Source organism: Mus pahari, chromosome 4, assembly GCF_900095145.1.
Source record: "Mus pahari chromosome 4, PAHARI_EIJ_v1.1, whole genome shotgun sequence".
Lineage (NCBI taxonomy): Eukaryota > Metazoa > Chordata > Mammalia > Rodentia > Muridae > Mus > Mus pahari.
Window position 1 is genome coordinate 136,358,828 of NC_034593.1, and position 20,545 is coordinate 136,379,372.

Sequence of the window (20,545 nt, forward strand, 5' to 3'; positions counted from 1 at the left end):
TCCAGTTTCTTTTTTAATACTAATTTCAACTCTAAATGAGGAAACCTAGGCAAAAAGAAATTAAGCAACGTGTCCACTTCACACTATTATCAAACAAGGGAACCAGGATTGAAATCCAGGAAGATTATACACCCCTATTCATTTATTTTACAACCACTAGATGCTTTTTTTTTTCTTTCTGAGACAGGGTTTCTCTGTGTAGCCCTGGCTGTCCTGGACCTCACTCTGTAGACCAGGCTGGCCTTGAACTCAGAAATCTGCCTGCCTCTGCCTCCCAAGTGCTGGGATTAAAGGCGTGTGCCACCACGCCCAGCCCACTAGATGCTTTTTAATGCACACCTTATATTTCTTAACTGATCTTCTATGACTTATACTCTTATGAGAGATTCATCTTTCTAATTTATTTTATAGAGTTAGAAATTCTTAATGGCAGGGCTGGACAGATGACTCAGTGGTTAAGAGCACTGACTGCTCTTCTGAAGTTCCTGAGTTCAAATCCCAGCAACCACATGGTGGCTCACAACCATCTGCAGTGAGATCTAATGCCCTCTTCTGGTGTGTCTGAAGACAGCTACAGTGTACTTACTTATAATAAGTAAATAAATCTTTGGGAAAAAAAAAAGGAAATTCTTAATGGCTTATCCAAATTGAGTATAAAATATGTAAGGTTTTTGTTAGGTTTCTGCTCAAGGCAGTCAACTTGATTTCATCAGAGAGCCATAGCCATATGTGCCACCTCCTCTGCATCCCTGTATAGATGCTCATCTGTGCCCATCACAAACACTACACCTATTTGTTTACACATCTCCTTATCACTAAGCCTTAAAACACTGCAAGCCTCAAAGGACATTTGTGGAATGAATCGATAACTGGGGCCAGTTCTTATCATTTCTTTATCATTTTTTGACATAGAATTTTCCCTGCCAGACACCAATTTGTCTCCTGCTGGGGTGAGGCAGGACACTGCCTTCTCGAGACTAAATTAATGTTCTCCCTGTTTACTGAACTAAAGAAGGTAAAGAAACGTAGACTCATAAACTCTCTGCTCAAGCAAGGATTCTCTCTCTCTCTCTCTCTCTCTCTCTCTCTCTCTCTCTCTCTCTCTCTCTCTCTCTTTGTGTGTGTGTGTGTGTGTGTGTGTGTGTGTGTGTATGACAGGCTTTCATGTAGCCTGGCTGGAGTTTAACTCCCTATGCATACAAGGATGACCTTAAACTTCTGGTTCTCCTACTTCTACTTCCAGAGTCCTAGGACTAGGAATGTGCACCAATTTGTCCAGTTTTACAGTGCTGGGGACTGACCCCAAGGCTTCCTCCAAGCTATGTAACCACTCAGCTAAGAAGGGTCTCCACCCTGCAAGGAACATTTTTGAAAGCAAATGAGTTTAACAATCTGAATCTACAATCCTTCTCTCCTTGGTTGCCCTAACTTTTCCTCATTGCCTGGGATGGATTCTCAAATCTCCCTTGTTCAGTAATTTGTCCTTTAGTTTAAACAGGGAAAGCCACAGGGTTGCTGCTCCTACATAAACCTGAGTGAAAGATCAGTCAAGTGCAGGCCAGTGTATTAACAGAATCTTGATATTCCTTTCTTACTTCACTCATCATTAAATAAAGGATGTGGAACAGGTGGGAAACTGAAGAGAGACTCCTAGGACGAAGCAGAGGACCAGGCATATCACATGCAGCAATGGAGACTAAGGTTATTCAGGAGAGAGGAGTGGGAGGCATTCTGGGGGATCATCACCCATCACACTAGGATGCGAAGGCCGATGAGCCTTTGGACACTAGCGACATCCAGTGCAGCAATCCGCTGGGCAGGGGAAATGATGTGCTAGGTACTGAGAAGAAGGCATTTGCCAGATCAATAGCCGCATACCAGGTGCCAGGAGATGTGTTAATTTGCTCAAGTAATGAAACTACATCTGGTACAGCAGCTGCAATTGGAGTTGCTACCTGATTTAGTTTTCGATAGTCAACTGTCATTCTCCATGATCCATCTGTTTTCTGCACTGGCCAGATAGGAGAGTTAAAGGGAGAGGTGGTGGGAACCGCCACCCCTGCATCTTTCAAGTCCTTGAAAGTTTGTTTTGGTGTGAACACTTTGTGGTTTAAAAAGAAAAGCAACAGATTTTAGGCTTACTTTCTCATGGAATGGCCTTATAAAAATCCCCTTACACCAGAGGTTCAAATACGGAAGCCCTAAAAAGGTCAAGTGAGTTCTGAATAATGGATAGGAGTCCGGGCCCTGGCATCAGGGTTCTGGTGCCATTAGGCATGGGGCATCTGGGCTTGAATTTGCCCTGACACTGTTGCCATGTTCAGATTTCATGTATCCAAGTTTTGTTTTTTTTGTTTTTTTTTTGCATCCCCCCCACCCCACCCCTGTATCCAAGTTTTTAATGGGATAATTTTTAAAATGTTTCTACCTAATTTAACATTTTGTTAAGCATGGTAGTAAAAAAGTTACTTGTGACCATTCTACAGCCCTTGATTTAACTTTTTAGCCAATCAGAATGCTGGAGGATTCTTTTGTAATTTACTAAAAAGATAAACATGTAGAAATTCGCAGTGTTGAGACAATTTTATAAATCAATCCTATTATCATTAACACCATCAATTTTCATTCATCCAACAAGCTTTGTCAGCCTGCCCTGTGTTGCCTTTTATAATTCTTTGATCCTACAATGATCTGAAAACAAGCAGAGCGTACAATAACCTGTTCTTCAAGAAACTGTCCCAACGTCACTGGGTACAGACTGGTTGGCAATTCTGCTTCTCCACAAAATTCAATCTATTTGAGTAATTGGATCTTTGCTTGACAGTAAGATGAATATAAGCGCTTTCAAAATACATTATTTAATTTGGTTTTAAATATACTTATATATGTAAGGCTGAGGGAAAGTGGCTTGAAAATATGAAAGCCACCTTGCCCCCGTCCAAGTGACTCTTGCTAACTAAAAGCCTCAAAAATAAAAGAGTAGACATTATCCAAGTATGTTGGTATGTGCAATCAAAATAGTCTTTATTTTTAAATTATTGTTTCTTTTCTCCAGCGTAAAGATTCTCATGCACTTACAGGAGTTCTAGTTAATTCCTTGTTAAGCCTTATTCAGGCTCTGTGCTGAACAAACTCAACAGATCTGAGGCCAGGGAATGCTCGGAACACCAGACTGGGTGCTGGAACTAAGTATAACGACCAGATAAGCCCATGACAGCCTCAGAACAGACCTGACTTGCTTTCCTTGAGAGCCAGGAAACAGGATTTATCTCTGTCTGTCTCCTATGAGGTTGGTGTGACCCTGCCGAATGGCGACCTCACAGGTTCTGCACCTGGGCCAGTGTGGGTGGACAGGGCTGCAGCGTTTTCACGGAGAGTGCTCAGACACGCCACAGCTTGTGAACTCTTTTCAGAGCAAACATTTCACAAGTATCCCATGACTGTTGCCCCACGGCCGATCAGAACTTACTTCTCCGGGAGCAGCTTTCTAACAACCAGCTCTCATCTAAGCGCTTCTGAGAGGACTTCTGTCGTCTCATCATCAGCTGTGGCAGAGGGGCCACCCAATGAGGTTTAGATTAAACAGATCTCTCGAGGGTAGCCCTCTGAATGCATCGAGCAGCCAAAACTGAAGCGAGTCACGTGCTTCCTGACACATTTTACTGTAGATCTTAAGGAATCTAGCAAGAAAAGTAGGCTTGCCTGAGAAAGGAGAGCAGGGAAAATGTACGGGGAAGAGAAAATTCTAGAAAGAAGAAACTAGGTTGCCAGTTCTGTGATTTTTAACAGAGAATACTACGGAAAACAACACCAACACAAACAAAACCGGGAGCCTACAACCTTGTGTGTTTGCTAGTGAGGAGTGTGTGGAAGCTGGTATTTACATTGTGGATTAGGCTTCAAGCAAGCAAGACAGGAATCATTGGAAAGGGTGGAAGGGATGGCTTCGGTCATGTGGACCGAAGCCAGAGAGGAGGAAAATAATTTGCTCCTGTTGTCAAATATGCCCCCCTTTCTTTATCTCTCAGCCCTGTGACTAAGCTGGAGGGAAGGACCCTTGTTAAGGAGGAATGGAAGAAATGAGGAAATTAAGGTTGCAGGCTACTGGGAAGTAGTGGCGTTGGAAGGTTGGGTCTTACCACGTTTTAAAGACTTCAAAGGGGATTACCCTCAAGAAAGTTTCATAATCTCAATCTGCGACGTGATGGAATATCATCTGTGAGATTAGATCACTCAAAAATTCGAATTTAGCCCAGGCTTCACACACACACACCAGTTTTCCTCTGCCCTGTTCAGAGTTTTTCCCCCACCCCACCCTGAAGACATCTCTAAAGTTCTATGGCTCCCTGTTCAGCACCCTAGCCCCCATGACATGCATGGGGGTGGCATGTGGCAGGAGGACAAACAAGGTGGGATGGAGTGTGACCTTTGTCCTGCTGGCCAAATGTCACCACTCCTTGTTTTCTATCCTTTCCTTTCTATCTTGAGATGAGTTGGCACAAGATGGTTTGAAAAATTACAGTCTTACAGAAGAATATCTTCTCCGTTTACAAACAGACTAGTCGATTGATTGGTGTTTCTTTCCATAGATACCTGTCTTCAACAACGCCATGGAAGTTCTGGAGAAGACAGCAGTGTGTTACATTATTTCTGAAATCTGGAAGTACTTTACATATGGTGCTTAACAAATCTATGTTGAGTAAGAGAACAGTTCTCAGAAACAATCGTTTAGAAAAGCATTCTTTTAGATGGTCGCTTAACATGACTCCAGGTCAGCAGCAGGTCAGTTGTGAAATAAACCCGAGGAGCCTGGGTAGGCAAAAGTGCAAACTATTCAAAGTTAACTCACTGCTAGAGGCGGGCAGAGGTTACAATGTAACTGAGGCCAGGAGCTCACTCAGACCACTGTGCTAAAGTTATACTGGCAAGCAGAAGCTGTGGTTGTTTGCAGGAGTAACAGACTTTCTTCTGGGAGTAGGGGATCCCAGGAATGCTCTTCACCTTTCCCTGTGGAAAACAGACATTCATACTGACGTGGAAGACTTACATCTCAGGCAAACCGACATCCCAGGTTAAGAAACTTCAAGATGAAGCCTTTGAATGGTGACCTTCAAAGTGCAAAAGAGGCCATTCAAGGAGAGGTTTCTGTCCAGGTTCGAAACAATAGACTCTATCCAGCAGACTTAGAAATTCCATCCATTCCACTGGGCTGAACTGAAAGAAAGCTAGCTGCATGGGGTGCCACTCCCTCTCTATGAAGGTTACAGGAGATTCAACAACACCCCACAGAACAGAAGAATCACACAGCTGGCTTACGGTCCTCCCCTTAGCTCTCACAGCTAGAGAGGAACAGAGTAGGTTCACAACACATCTTGAAGACAGTAAAAAGGATGGGGCTCGTGCTTTGAAACTTTATCTACTTGCAAAACTACAATGAGATATTGCTGTTAATAACAATTCTCTGCTTCTTCAAAATACATCATCCTCAGGTCTCACATGTGAGCCCTGTCATTCCCCGAGACCCAGGGTGGGAGCACTGCTTGCTTGCGAGGGACCTTCCTTCCTTTCAGCGCTATTTTTATTTTAATTTAATTTTCTTCTGTATTTGTGTGCAGTGTGTGTGCTCATGCCCATTCAGTTCAAGGGGAACACTGAGGATCAGCCCTCTCTCACACTGAGCCCAGAGCTCTGTGTTTTTGGATAGCCTGGGAACCAGCCACCCTCAGGAATCCTCCTGCCTCTGCTTCTCTCACTTCTCTCTCTTGGGGTTTGCTGCACTCCCCCAAACCCAAGAGCTTGCTTCCAGGCACATGCTTTCTCTCCCCCTGGTGTGGGTGCTGCCTGTCTGAATTCAGCTCTCAGGCTCTGCCTGGCTTGTGATTGTTTGTTTGTTTGTTTGAAAGAGTCTCACTATGTAGCCCTGGCTGGCCTAGCTCTCATTCTGTAGACCAGGCTGGCCTAGAACTCAGAGACTCTTGGCTCCCTCTGCCTCCTGAATGGTGGTATTAAATACCCGTGGTATCATTCTAAGCATGAGCCAGGCTTCTTATGTGGGCTCTGGAGTCACCAACTTGGCTACTTAAGCTTGTGCAGGCAGACCCCTTCCCCACGGAGCCTTCTTCCAGCTCCTTTATGTACTTTCTCTTCTCCTGGCAACAGCTTCCTCTAATAGTTTCCTTATTGCAATGGCAGAAAGAAATGTATATATATTTACTGAGCCAACCAGAATCTGAACTGTTGCTTCTTAAAACACTTTTGTAGCCAAACAGATGTATTTCTAAATTTTGCTTGTGTTCATTCACTGGCTTCTAAGCTATATTTAGGATCCATTGCTCATTCTCTTATCATTTTCGATTTCATTGCCTTTGTTTTTACATTGGAGGAATCGGAGGTCAAATGTAATCCAGACTGTTCTGTTAAAAAAAAAAAAAAAAAAAAAAAAAACCAAAACCACGCTAAAATCAGATAGAAACTGTATGATTAGCAGGATGAATCATCTGTTTTCTAAAACCAGGAATGTAAACAAGTGCTCTGCGGAGCCCCACCTGCCGGGCTGCTGCTGTGGGGCTGTGTGTATCTGGAAGAAAACAATCCCTCCTTCTCAAGGCTGAACTAAAATTAGGCTCCACCTGCAAGATGTAAAGGAGCCGTCCACAGCTGCATTCCGGAAACAAGTTGCTCAGATTGCTTTTGGAACGCTCTGTGTCAAGGCAAACTTGTTAGCTCTTTGCCTAATTCCCCAAGTGTAGTATTAATTTTAATGGTGATTATTAGCACAATAACCGACTGATAAGTAACCTTAAAATAGATCCAATATTATCAGATTTGAAATATACTGCGATTTTTTTTTTAAAATCCAAACATCCTGCCTAGTTTAACCAGTCACTCGCCGATGATGCTCTCCTGCCTTGCCCTCCCTCCCTCCCTCTCTCTCTCTCTCTCCCTCCCTCTCTCTGTCTCTGTCTCTGTCTCTCTCTGTCTCTCTGTCTCTCTGTCTCTCTGTCTCTCTGTCTCTCTCTCTGTCTCTCTCTTCATTTACACACTCATCCAGGGACAAGGGACCATGGGAAGTCACTGGACCGAGGCCCGGACAGTTCTGCCTTTCATGGGCTCCTTGAAGAGAAGAATGGGAATCTCCTGCTTTCCTCGCCCTTGCTCCTTTTTGTGGGTTCCTGAGCTTTCCTTGAAATCCAAGATTCAGACAGAAACCAAATCACATCAGGCTTGGGGCCAGATTTTTCTGCAGATTTCAGATAGGGAGGCAGCCTGTGAATTCTTGCCAGAGTTCACTGTTCTATGGAGGACGAGCCATCCCAGCTCTACTCCGGAGGTCAAAATGTCCATCCTTGCCCCCGCCCTCCTGGACTGCACTTCAGCACTTGCCCCCTTCACAGGGAACAGTATATTAGAGTTTAATTATTTACTAAAATTTGTGTGTCAAAAAATCCAAGCAGTTGGACTGTGGAGACAGCTCAGTGGGTAAGGTGCTGGCCAGCAGGAGGAGAGGAACCACATCAGAAATCGGGGAGGGGATGAGGGCACACGATCCTGTGTCCAGGAAGGTGGAGACAACTAGAACCAGAAGCTCAGCTTACTTTTCCAGCTCCAGGCTGGACCCTGTCCCCATAAACAAAGTGGAGGGGCACCTAGGGAGTCATCGTCTGGCGTGTGAACCCCCCACAACCACTGCCACCACCATGAACCTCGCGCATACACACATGCGCGCGTGCGCGCGCGCGCACACACACACACACACACACACTCAAAATAGACTTTAAACTTAAAGGAGGCTGTAATTGGAGGACGGAGAATCTCCAATTCGTATAAATCCAGTCTCCAAAAAACCACCCACAAACCCCTCTTTATCATTTTCTTCGTTGCATCCTCTTTCCTCTTGAAGGGAGCAGGATACATCGGTGGTGCTTCTGATTTGTCACCGGTGTCGTCATATAGACTCTTAGCGTGTTTTTTGTTTTGTTTTTTTTTTTAATACCTGCCTCTTTCTAAAAGCTCTCGGAGACTCTTTAAAATCAGCTAGAAGTCAAATAGTCTCAATTAGGTCCCGAGCGGCAAATTCAGTCTCTGTTAGAGATTAAACAATGGGGAAAAAAAAGCAAGGCTAACTAGAAGGCTGCTTTTCATTACCCTATCTGATTTCATTAGCCTAATTCATGCTTATTAATTATCGGTCTGATGAAATCATCAATGCAGGCATGCCAGGCTCATGACGGCTACATTTGGGAAATAGTCTTTCTCAGGCCCTTCCTCTAAGTGCTGAGATAATATGCCGGTTTGACTTCCCCTTTCAGCGAGCTGTCCGACTCTAACTCCTTCTGCACCACCTAGGAAGCCAGCATATCCCTGGCACAAACGGGGTTTACCACAGAGCCCTACTTTGCATTGCCGACAGAGAGATAGAAAAAGAGCTGTGAGTTTTCATTCCTAGAGAGTGAACTCCTGTGAGTTTCGACAATGTGGGTCATTATAGACTGGCTGCCCCCTGAGATTGGGCAATTCTCGCTCGCTCGCCTTCTAACAAAGGGCTGCAGATCTGGCAGGGGTGGGAGTGGACTGGGCCACTCAGATAAGTTTCATTCACTGTCGGGAGCCCAGGGGAACAGCACTTGGAGGCAGCACAGCGGCAGCTCCTGGTGTAACTTTACACTATTTTTTTCCCCCTTTAAGTCGCTACTGATCCCTTGGGTTTCCACGTGTGGGGGAGGGGCAGCGTCAGAGAAAGGCCGCGTGAAAATGACTGACAGCCTGCTTATAAATAAGATCATATAGACTAGCTCGGCAGATGAAAAGACAGATGAGCCTTCCAAGGTTCCCAGGAACCATATGACAAGGCTCCCAGTGTGATTTTTATTTTTAATTTTATTGTTTGGTCTGGGTCTAATGACAGCAAACAATTTACTCTTCAGGTTCAAATTTGGTTTTTTAGCATGATGTTTCTTGTTTACATAATTACTAGTGAACGTTGCTTGTTTAAACTTGATCTTTTCTTTCTGAAACAAGTCTTAATCTTTCTAAGCGTCCTGAGGGCAATCAGGAAAAGCAAGAAACCTTGGGTATCAGAGGAAGCCTAAGCATGCAGTGTGTCCTGACTGAGTTCCCTAAACAGTGTGAAGGACAGCGATGGAGAGTCCTGTCTTTTAATTCTCAGGGCTATTCTTTGAGGTCTTATTTACTTTTTCCAGGTCTGGGGGTGGGGGGGGGGCAGAAGCTAGGGGCATTCCTATCCTAGGAGCATTTATGTCCATTCTACGCTCAGCCACTGTGTTATACTCTCGTCCCTTCTTACAGGTACATTTAAAAGAAGGAAACAGGCTTACTTAGCACCCTACAGAGAGGCAGCAGGCAGTGAAGTAGCAGAAGAGCCATGAGTCTTTGTTATACTTTTGAGACCAGGCTGGTTTTGAACTTGAGTCTGTCTGTACCCTAGGCAGGTTTGGAACTTGTGACTCTAGGAATCCAGGTTTCCAGATAACATGAACTGCATTCCTCCTGCCCCGCTCTGCTGTTCCCTATCAAAAACGAGGAAACTGAGGGTGAGACATGACCAAGCTATTCTTGGAACTCGGGTCTGACATTTTAAGATCCAGGATGCCCTTTATCTTCCTCCCAACCTGGGAAGCTGGAGGAGGTCTCCTCTCCAGCAAGGACAACACAGACCCACACGGCCAGTCCACCCTCCGCATCCCTCGGGGTCTTCATTATTTCCAGTCCATCTTTCATCTCAATCCTTACGACTCTGGAAATTGGCCTGACCTCTTACCCTCTCCCTTTTATGAAAACACTAACTCTTCTCACACCTCCCTTTGCCATACACACCATCCTGTCTGCCCACTGGCCCCTCCTTGGGTTTTTCCGCCTCTCTAAGCCCTCCTACAAACAGCCATTTGGAAGCAATTTCCAGGTCTACCTCCATCCTTGGGCATCTGTCTGTGGTAATTTAGAGGTTAGGGACTGTGTGTTTTCTCCTTGTCATGTTTATGCCTCACACTCTGTGGGTACCTAATAAATGCTGAATAATAGCAGCTCCATGACAGTGCAGAACCAAAAACACAGGGTCTTCTATTTGGTATCTCATCACCAGCGAAGCTCATTTATTCACGGTCAGCCCCAGGCTAGGCACACGCCGGACATCATTAGCAGAGCCCAGAACCTACCTTTGCATACCAGCTTTTCTCTATATATTTTCTTAACAAAAGCAAAAAACCCAAGACTACCACCGACCTTCTCATTATGTTCCCAGCATCCTAAAGACGGTGGTAAACAAGACACAGAGCCTCTTGCATTAGAAGTCAAGAGTCAATGCCAAAGCTCTTCGAAAGAGTCAGTTTATTGCTGTGCGTTCCTGTCCCTGGCCTTCCTTTTTGATAGCATGCCAAAACCAAAAAGCAAAAACAAGACAAGACAAGAAAAATTGAGGAATTGAATGACCTAAAATTTTTATTTTCTATAAATAACAAAATACCTTTGTGTTTGTGCTATGTCTAAACTAGCAGAGGAAATAGATTATTAAGCTTGAATATTTGGGTCAAAATGCATTTGCTTGTTAAATCAATACAATCGACTCAAGGGAGCTTTAGAGTTGACTCAGGAAAATTCTGCTCTTACTAAGGACCTGAGTTTGTCTCCCAGCACACAACCTCCTGTAACTCCAGCACCAGGCGTAACCAGGCTAGATACCTCTAGCTTCTTTGGACATCCCCAGTCATATTTCAGTCATATTTCAGTACTCCTTCTTTATACATACACATAATTAAAAATAAAAAATCACCTTTAATATAGAGATGTAAACTAGCAGTGACTGTTTCTGCTTTTTAGACTTCCTTCAATGTATTTCAATACTGTTTCTTTCACCCACCTATATAGAAAGAAACTGCACACACACACACACACACATACACACACACACCATGAAAATAAAAATCCACTTGTAAATTGAGATATGTTAATCTAGGAGATGATTTTGTTGTTGTTGTTTGTGATAGTTAATTCAGTAAATACTTATCAAATACTACAACATCTTTGGCCTTATGCCAAACATTGGAGGGTGCTTGTTCAGTATAGAGACAGAGATATACACAAGTAATTGATGAAATATGGTATGATATAAGGTATGTAATTATAAATCCTACAGGAAGACAAATTCTTCTATGTGTCTGAGAAGTCTACATATAAGAAGTGACATTACAGCTATGTCTTGGAGATGAATGCTTGTTTTCTGTCAGAGGTGGGAAGTGTATCCTACAGGGATGAAGTAGAGTGAGCGCAGAGACAGATCTTCAGGAAGCAGGTCATGAATAGCGAGTAACTTACTTAGAGGGTATGGCGAGGAGGGTGAAAGCCAGCTCTGAATCCCCTGGCGACCATGCCCTCCGGATATTCCTTTAGGAAGATTAAATTGTGTTTTATGGGCACTGGGGAAAATTGTAAGCAGCAGGACAGCATGACTATTGTTTATTCCCAGGAAAGATGTCAACATTTAAAAAATGGGTTAGGAATAGTGGAGTCTGTGGGTAAGAGAGAAGTAAGCATCCGTCATCCTAGTCAAGGGCTGTGGCAATGCAGGGCTTGAGTTAGGTGACATAAAGGAGGGCTGGAGAAAGACAGGCGTGAGAAGCATGAAGGGCAGACAGGCATGGCGGCTGGGATCTTAGGAAAGGAAACCAAGATCTCTACTATAACATTGTGACACAAATCATACGTGCTGTTTTGTGAGGCTCAAGAAACTGCATTTGTTGCCGAGTGTCACAAGAGCATGGGTGTGGGTTTGAACCCTGTACCATGGGCAGAAGAGCCGTGGTCAACACACATTCCCAGAGTTCCCAGGTAAGAGTCAAGAAGTCTCATGTCTAAGATCATAGTAACTCCTGAATGTTATAACAAGCGAAATTCCCTTCATTCTGCATGAAATCCCCTTTCTGTCTAAGACTCTATTAGTGTTGGTATGATGTCTGGCCAGAAAACAAATACCAAGAAAGTAAAACACAATCTACAGGAAGCAGAAACTTCTGTCTCGCTCTTTTTTTTTTTTTTTTTTTGGAGTGAAATCTTCGTTAAAAAGAAATCTTTGCTGTGACAGAGTGTTCTAGAGATGAGCCTAGTATGTGCATAGAATAATGTTAGTTTTCAAATAGCTAATCATCTTTGTTTCAGCTCATTGGCAATTTGACTTTCAGTTTTTCAATATGACTGATTGGAAATACTTAGGAAGCTATATTATCAAATAAAAATAGGTCTAAGATTAGCTGAGCACAAGTTTCCCCCTGACTGGTGCAGAAGGCTCCTATTTCGCAAGCAGTCATTAACCAGGGGGCGGGGCGTTTTCTTTGTATGGCGCGGGCCACCAGATTTCTCCTTGCTGATTCTGCTTGCCCTTCAGCTCCTCCTGTCACTTCACTTCAGGGTCTCTTGCGTTTGTGCAGACTTGGGAAGGCATTGGTTTGCATGAGCGTACAGCCCTGGCCTGAGATTCACGAAAGAATCCAGGATGAAAAAAAAAAAAAAAAGAAGAAGAAGAAGAAGAAACAGAAAAGAAAGGACATAGCCTCCAGCGCTCTCTCCTTTCTTCTCCTTTTATTTTACTTCTTCCTGTGAAGCATCCTCCGGCAAGGGTCTTCTATATCATGGAGGATGCTTTTGATATGTAGATCAAGCAAAATGGTAAATACATGGCCCTGTCTTTCAAGGCTTCCTTACTCTACAATGTGCCTCTGGTGGTAGTAGCCTCTGATTTTTCATGAGGGTTTGTACTGTTAACTCGCTATCTTCCGTTGCCCCTTACCACAAACATTCCTTCCTGAAACCTACATGCAACATTTACTCCGCCACGCTGCAGCTCCTTTTCCCTCTCCTTCCTTCTGGAAGACTGGGTGACTAAGTCTCTGCTTTGATTTTCTCCCTGACTTTGAGGGTTCTTGCTTTCCTAATTGCTACAGTCTGTTGTCTCTCGGTTTTTTTTTTTTTTTTTTGCCTAGGAATAAACAAAAACAGAAACAACTGAAGGCACACAGAACTCTCTCACTCTCTGTGCAACCGTTACAGGGGGAGTCTGGCCCTCTGGGTCTGGATCTTTCCACCCCACCGTGGAACCTACAGCAAGTGTTCTGCTTGGCGGAGTCTACAGCTCTGCTGTAGGCGACACCATGACTCCCATGGCTTCAGACTGAAGAGCGGGGTCTCTCCCTATCATTCGCAAGATCATTTGACCCCTGAGTCCCACCACTGCTTTCTAGACCTGCATTTTTCAGTGTCCAGATTGAGGTGGGAAGTGGCTGTGTAGCTGTGAGCAACCCGGTTAGGGCCAGCTAGAGCTGCTTTGGCTTGGGAGTGGATGATTTCATATTATCCATTTCTCCTGATCTAATATTGCAAGGACTGTGTTTCCTCTGATGCTTCGGGAACCTATTGATAATGTTCTAAACATAGAGAAAATGGGAAAATGCCCATTAAAGAAAGGAAAGGCAGAAAAGAAAACATAGAACTGTTGTCATTTTTTTTTTTTACAAGTATTAAAACTCGAAGAGGAAAATGGCATAATTTAACATTGCCTGTGCTTCTCTCTTGGTCTTCCATAGCTTCTCGCAATGGAAAGAAAGATGTGGAAGTAACCATTAAATATGTTTTAACTTTATATTACTTTGAGTAACATAGTGTTAAAGAAACAAGAATATAATTTTAAATAAGAACAGAAGTATATTAGCATGCTAACAAAGTGAATCCTATGAACTGGACCTTAACATATAATTTTATTTTGTCTTTCACAGCAAGAAAGCTAAGTCCTACATGAAATCTTACAAACCAAGAAAAAAAATGAAATATACATTTTTTTCTGTATGGAAGAGAGCTTCTCAGGCAAATATATTAGGTGAATTTGTTTTGTTAAGAGTGTGTGTGTACAATTAGAACTCAAAGCATAATTAGGATTCTGTTAATCTTATAAAAACCAGTTCCATAACTAGCTTACTAAAAGAAATACAGTGGCCACTCACTCCATAGCACAGTATGCTTTATCCTTGGATGCCTTAGCAGGTTACATGAAGAACATGGTGCATGAACCTTTCAACCAAGCACTCAGGAGACACAGGCATGCAGATCTCTGTGAATCTGGTCTGCAAACACAACCTGGGCTACACTGTGGAACCTTGTCTCGAAACTCACATGGAAACCCTAAGAGTACCACACGCCATTGTTACATATGCGTAGACTCTGGAGAAAATAAATTCAAGGCAGGATGTCTTGTTTAGATTTCTTTTTTAATTGAGAGGTAGAGGTCTCTCTCTCTCTCTCTCTCTCTCTCTCTCTCTCTCTCTCTCTCTCTGTGTGTGTGTGTGTGTGTGTATGTGTGTGTGTCTCGCTGTGTATGTGTATGTGTGTGTGAGTATATGAGAGTATGCATGTGCACATGTCAATACATGCCAAGGTATGCCTGTGGAGATCAGAGGACAATGATATCAAACCAGTTCTCTCCTTCATCGTTATGTAAGTGATATGGGAAGTGACAAATGATATGATGTGGGTATCAAACTCAGTTGCCAGGTTCACAACCGCCTTTACTTGTTGATCCCATCTCATTGACTCGATATGCGATTTCTGTTCCCCATTGATTATGTAACACCCGTTGAACATTAGATGACACACACATATGAGTTCTACTGTTCATAGAAGACTGGGAGAGCGATTCCAACTTAAGGGATAGCTATGAGCATCCTGGAAGAGAAGGAATTCCACTGAGCCTGGAAATATAACCAGGAGTTTGAAATGTAGGAAAGACTGAAGACAAATATTAGTCACTGTGAGATCACATGGGAAGCTGTGAGCAGTGGTGCCCGTCTGGAGACTGGGGTCAGGCAGGGGCAATTGTGAGTTCAAGGACAACCTGGGAAGTATAGCAAGCTTGACTGAGCCATCCTAGACTACTGCCCCCCAAATCACAGAAGAATAAAAGAAGTTCACATCACAGAATCATTCATTTATTCTGGCTAAGCACACTTTTGCTTTCCCAGACCGAACGAAGTGGACAAATTTTCATTAAAAAGTAGGTGTATGCTCACTGGAGTATGGTCACAGTCCCAGGGGCCAGTCCCAGGGGCCAGCCCCTCATAGAAATTCCAGTCCCTTCCCACCAGCCCCGACTCAGAAGCCACCGACTGTGGAAAGCTGTACTTGAGCATCCTTGTCACAGGTTTTAAGGGGTTTCTTCAGTAGTTTTCTGTCTAGTCTGTTACCTTTTGGGGGATGAGGGCAGGAATGGTAGGGGTTGTCACAGAAAACTCCCGTGTCTCTCTTTCTCATCTCTTGAGTCTGCAGTCATCAATACCATGGCAAGAAACAACCTTCTTGCCGTTTACAGGACTTACACGTGGGTTGTGGAGCCAGCACGGACCATGGGTCGCCACAAGGTCTCTAGTGGCAGGCAGTGCATGCCCTGGACCTCTGTGTAAAGGAGAACAAAGTAGGCGTATGCAGTCAAGAAGGAAAATTGAAGTGATGACTAGTCTTTGCCTCAGTGCCAGAATTAAGATATGTTTCCTTCTGATTGTGTGAGAAAAATAATGTTGAAAGCTAGAACACTGTCAGAGTCAAGTTTATTCAATGAAGCAAATAAATGTGCAGATAAATAAATAAGGGTCTCAGTCCAGTGTGCTCTTTCCCTGAAGCTGGATGAAGCCAGTTCAGTCCTCACAGCTGCATCCTATGGGTGGCCCAACAGTGCGGTGGGTGCGGAGCCATAAACCCTGTGATCGCTTCTTGCATGTTTTTAGACAATCCCAGTTCACTTTGATTGTGACTAACAAGAAAATGGCAGTTTCACTTACGGTCTGTAAATTCTCCAGGGGAAACTTCATTCAACGCACAGGAGGGCACTTCACATTTTATTTTTAAAATAAAGAATGATACCATTGGCAAATATATTTATCCTAAAACATTAGTCAGTTTTCCATGATGTAATCTTGGTTCACCGTCCACCGGGTTTTAATTGCCGTTTCCCACAAGTCTGAGCTGCTTTAAAAAAAAAAAAAAAAACCGCATATATTTTAGATTACATCTCATCTAGGTTCAATGAAAAAGGGTAACATTTCCCCCTGCAGTTTTCAAAATGGCTTTGAGCTGCGTTGCCAGAGGCACCACCGTCCTTTATGTGGCTGAATTTTGCTGGGCTACAAGGAAAAATACACATTACAGCAAAGAAGATACTAAGTAAAATTTCTCGAAGCCAAGTGTTTTCGAGCTAGCAAAGATGTCCTTAAATATGTATCAGTTCCTATCAGAGGACACAGTTAGCCTGAGTTAGAAGGATACAGGCTGGAGCTGCCATCCAAGAGAGAGCAACCCGTGAGAGCTTGTTGAAAGCAGAGAATGATTTAGAGAGGGAAATTTCCGAGATGACAGCTGTTTAAATCTAATCAAAAACTCTTTTCTACACCAGGAGACAGTTAGTCTTCCATTTGCTCTAATATGTATCTTAGGAATCTGTAGGGTTTTAGAAGGCTGCGGGAAGCTCCGCAAGCAACACTTGAGAGCCCAGTTTAAAGATAAGAGCTGATGCTCGCCCTGCCAGCAGATAAGAGTGAAGGCAGAGTGGGTACAAAAGGTTGGGCATAGTCTGACACAAGATTCTAAAGAATACAACCAAAAACATAGCTTTTAAACTCAGGCTGCCTGCCGTGAAATTCAAATTATTTTATTTTAATTTGAATTTTTATTATTATTATTTTTGAGACTGCGTCTTCATGATTTACCCCTGCCTGGCCTAGAACTGGGTACCCACAGATTCCAGCCTGGCCTCAAGTTCACAGAGATCTTCCTGTCTCTGCCTCCCAAATGCTATCACACACACACACACACACACACACACACACACACACACACACTGGTGATTAAGTGCACTTACTGGTCTTGCCATTCAAAGTATCCTCTATAAACCCTAATAGAGCCAGTTAACACTTCAGCTCACAGGGCATCGTGGTACACACTTTAATCCCAGCACTCTGGAGGCAGAGGCAGGAGGATAGCTGTGAGTTAGAAGTCAACCTGGACTACATAATGAGCTCTAGGACAGAATGAGCTACATAGTAAGACCCTGTCTTGAAAAAAAAAAATCTTGAAAAAAAAATTCAGAAGCTCAGCCCTCCCTGCCTAGTCTGGATTCTAACTGATCCCTGTATGACTGTGGCACACGTTAAGTTTTAAAACACATGGATTTAAAAAGATGCACAGCTCTCTCCTTTAAACTCATGCACCTTCAATTTAAAACCATCCCGAGTTGCACTAGTCCCTAAGGTAGTACTGCTTAATGGGGGACTGAAGGCAAGAACAGTTCCTGTTAAAATGTCCCGGTGGCCATTTCCCCGGCTGGCTGGGGTTTCTTTCCAGAGCTGGCCCTGATGATGTGACTGAATGGAAAAGGCAACATACAGAATGGAACACAAGGTTGGAGGAGGTTAGTGTTGGCCCTAATCTAGAGCCTCTATTGGGACGCTTGCCCAGACCTTGTAATGCTATGAAGTGTGGTGGATTAAAACCAACCTGTAGCTACAACGCTTATGTTTTCGTGAAATCATTTTGTTACTGTACATTTCTTCCATCTCTCTTCCTATTGCTCCTGGCTGGCTAGATGTAGATGCTGGCCCAGTTACCCTGTCCTTTGTCACCTGGTTTCTCTGTCCCCTCTCACTCAGGAGAGTTCTCTCCTTCAACTCCCATTCCTCAGTGCTTCTGGGCTTTGCGCCAGAGTCTGACAGTGACGCGGGGCAGTTCGCTTCCCTACGTACACATGACGGTGTGTGTTCTCCCATCAGACTGTGAACAGGAAACAACCTAGAATTGGAAGTTTTCCTCAAGGTAAGTCAGCACCAATGATTCCAGGCACAGGAGAGCACACCTCTAATTAAAAAGAAAACACACGGGGAATTTAGAATACAGTTCCTCTGTGCCCTGGAAAAAGAGGATGTTGAAAATGAGCTGAGTTCAGATCAATCACTGAGAAACATTAGGAAGTTCTTTAAAGGCAGTGGTAGTCAGCCATTCATTTATTAAAAGATTTTTAAACCTCCCATTTCCTCTAGTTTGAAGACTCCAGAAATAAACAAATTTTTTTATATGTCAACCATTCCTATAGGTTGTTTCCCTGTACTCAGCCTAATTCTCCTCTTATCTCTAGTGAACTGGGAAGTCTTCCTAGCCTAGCACAGGTGTCTGGACTGTTTGAAGCTCTCCAAGCATCCTGCATGCCTTCTTTACAGTCAGTATAATTAAGGATTTGGATAATCACATGTTTTGTATTTATCTCTCCAACTATAAGCATTCAGAGAATAGGGCCATGTCCCATTAGGAGGCAGAAACAGCAAGCGTGCTTACTGGATGAATGGACACTTAGTCATGTAAGTATATACTCCAAAAGTCTTATTAAAAAGCATAGCCTCCCAAGCGAGCATGAATCCCATACATTTTCTCTCCAGACATGATTTGGGTGGACTCGTTTGTCTGTTTTCCCAAGTTCCAAAAACAAAACATAACCCTACAGGTAGTGAAAGGTGTGGCAGGGGAGACAGATGGAAAAGAGAGGATGAAGAGCGATGATCTGATTGGCAGTTTCCTGGTACAAGATGGTAGGAAGCAACTGATGAAATAACTCAAGTACTGAAGCAAGGCGGAGCCCTCTCCGGAGCCGATGCTCCAGAGAACAATGTGGGATTCCCACAGTTAATGCCAGTAATTATAAATCTCAGCTAAGACAGGTCTGAATGGGCAACTTATGAGAAAAGTTTGGGAGACGTTCCATTAGAAATAGGTTGTCTAAAACTGAGCCTGTGGTGGTAATGGTGTGCTTCACCAATTAGGAAGCATGTTTTAATACTTTACCTGGCTTGATTTCTCTTACATACAGGAAGGGGACATGATGTAAACACCAGGAACACTTGGTGTAAAAGAACACCTCATTCCATAGCGAAGCTGACCAATTGCTACCAACATGCATTGCCATTGAATACCGCCATAAATATATAGATTTGATTTTTAAAGATTATTAATTGGAGGGGAACCATTGGGTTAAACTTCCCAAAAGTTTTTTTTAGCCTATTTTTTTTCAATAATGATTTATTGAAAGTTAGACATTGTATTTAAATAAATTTGTCTACATATTTCTGCAGCACTGGAGAGTTGCCTCGGAGGGTAAAGGCTGTGCACCAACCCTGAGGACCTGTGTTCAGTCCCCGGATCTCATGTGGTGGAAGAAAGGAACAGACTCAAAAGTTGTCCTGTGACCTCCACATGGGCACCACCGCCAGAGGCCTCTCCCTCCACATGCAGAATAAATGATTAGATGTAAGAAAAAGTAAACCCTACAGTAGAGCAGACCTTATGGACATGAAGTAGATGCTAATTTTTATTACTTATCATATTTAAGAGTAGATATGTACTGGATATTAACTTATAATTTTACATTCATTATGCCTTTGTATTGCTACAGTGTTCTTTCCTTAATGATGGGCTTCACAAAGAGCAAACAACCAAAACCAAACCAAAACCACCATGACCACCAAGAACAACAAAAACCCACACTTTAAAGAACAGTAGGAATGCAAAGCGTAGCATAAATTTCCAATGTGCTATTATCTAGAGGTACATGTACTTTTTAAAAAAATGAAATAAAGAATAATAGCAACCAGTTAAAAAAGAGTAACATATGTCAGAGGTGACAAGGACTTGTTGACAGACGAAAGACAGTTGCAAGGAAGTGCTCCACTTGATAGCCACTGTGGCACAGCTGTGTGAAACTGTCTCTGCATAAACTGTTCTGTTGAAGGTTCCTTCTACAAGAGATTAAAATTAAGTCTATGCAGGAAAATCATTGGAGGACTAATGGCCAACACCAGGGCATGAAGGTAAAGATTTCCAGAAAAAAAAAAAAAAAGGTGTGACAAGCAGTTTGTCTAATGATTGTACCTTAAAAATAAACCCAAACTATAGTGTCAATTATTCTCAGGATGAGAGGTCACACTAAATACTGCCTTTCTGGTTTTCCACGCAACAACTTCCACCCAGACAGGTTTTGCCTGTGAGGTTTCCAATCTTGTGATCACAACCATGCCCACTCTTTGCTGCCCTTACAGTGTCTCTTGGTCTCAACAGGTCATCAAAGGCTCAGGTTAGCCAATCATTTCTCAGTAATATTATAAAGAAGCAGAGGTATCTGTGAATTCTGACTTCACTCGGACAGGAGGCGTGGCTACCTTCTGTCACACGGCTTCCACATTTCCTTCCCCAATCCCTTTTTTTGAGGTTTTGTTCTGTCTACAAGACTACATTATACTAGATGCCTCCTAAATCGCCAGTGTGCTTCCTGCTGTAATTAGGGGAGTGCTGTTCAGCTCGCCAGCACTTGTCCCTGTTTACAAAGTTATAATGAGATGCCAGGCCATCAAAGCCGTGAGTGGAGAATAACACCCTAGGCCTCAGGGTGAACCAAGGATTCTTTAGACTTTCTAAACACTCTGCTTGGAAACTAACAGGGACCAGTGGGCCAGCTTTA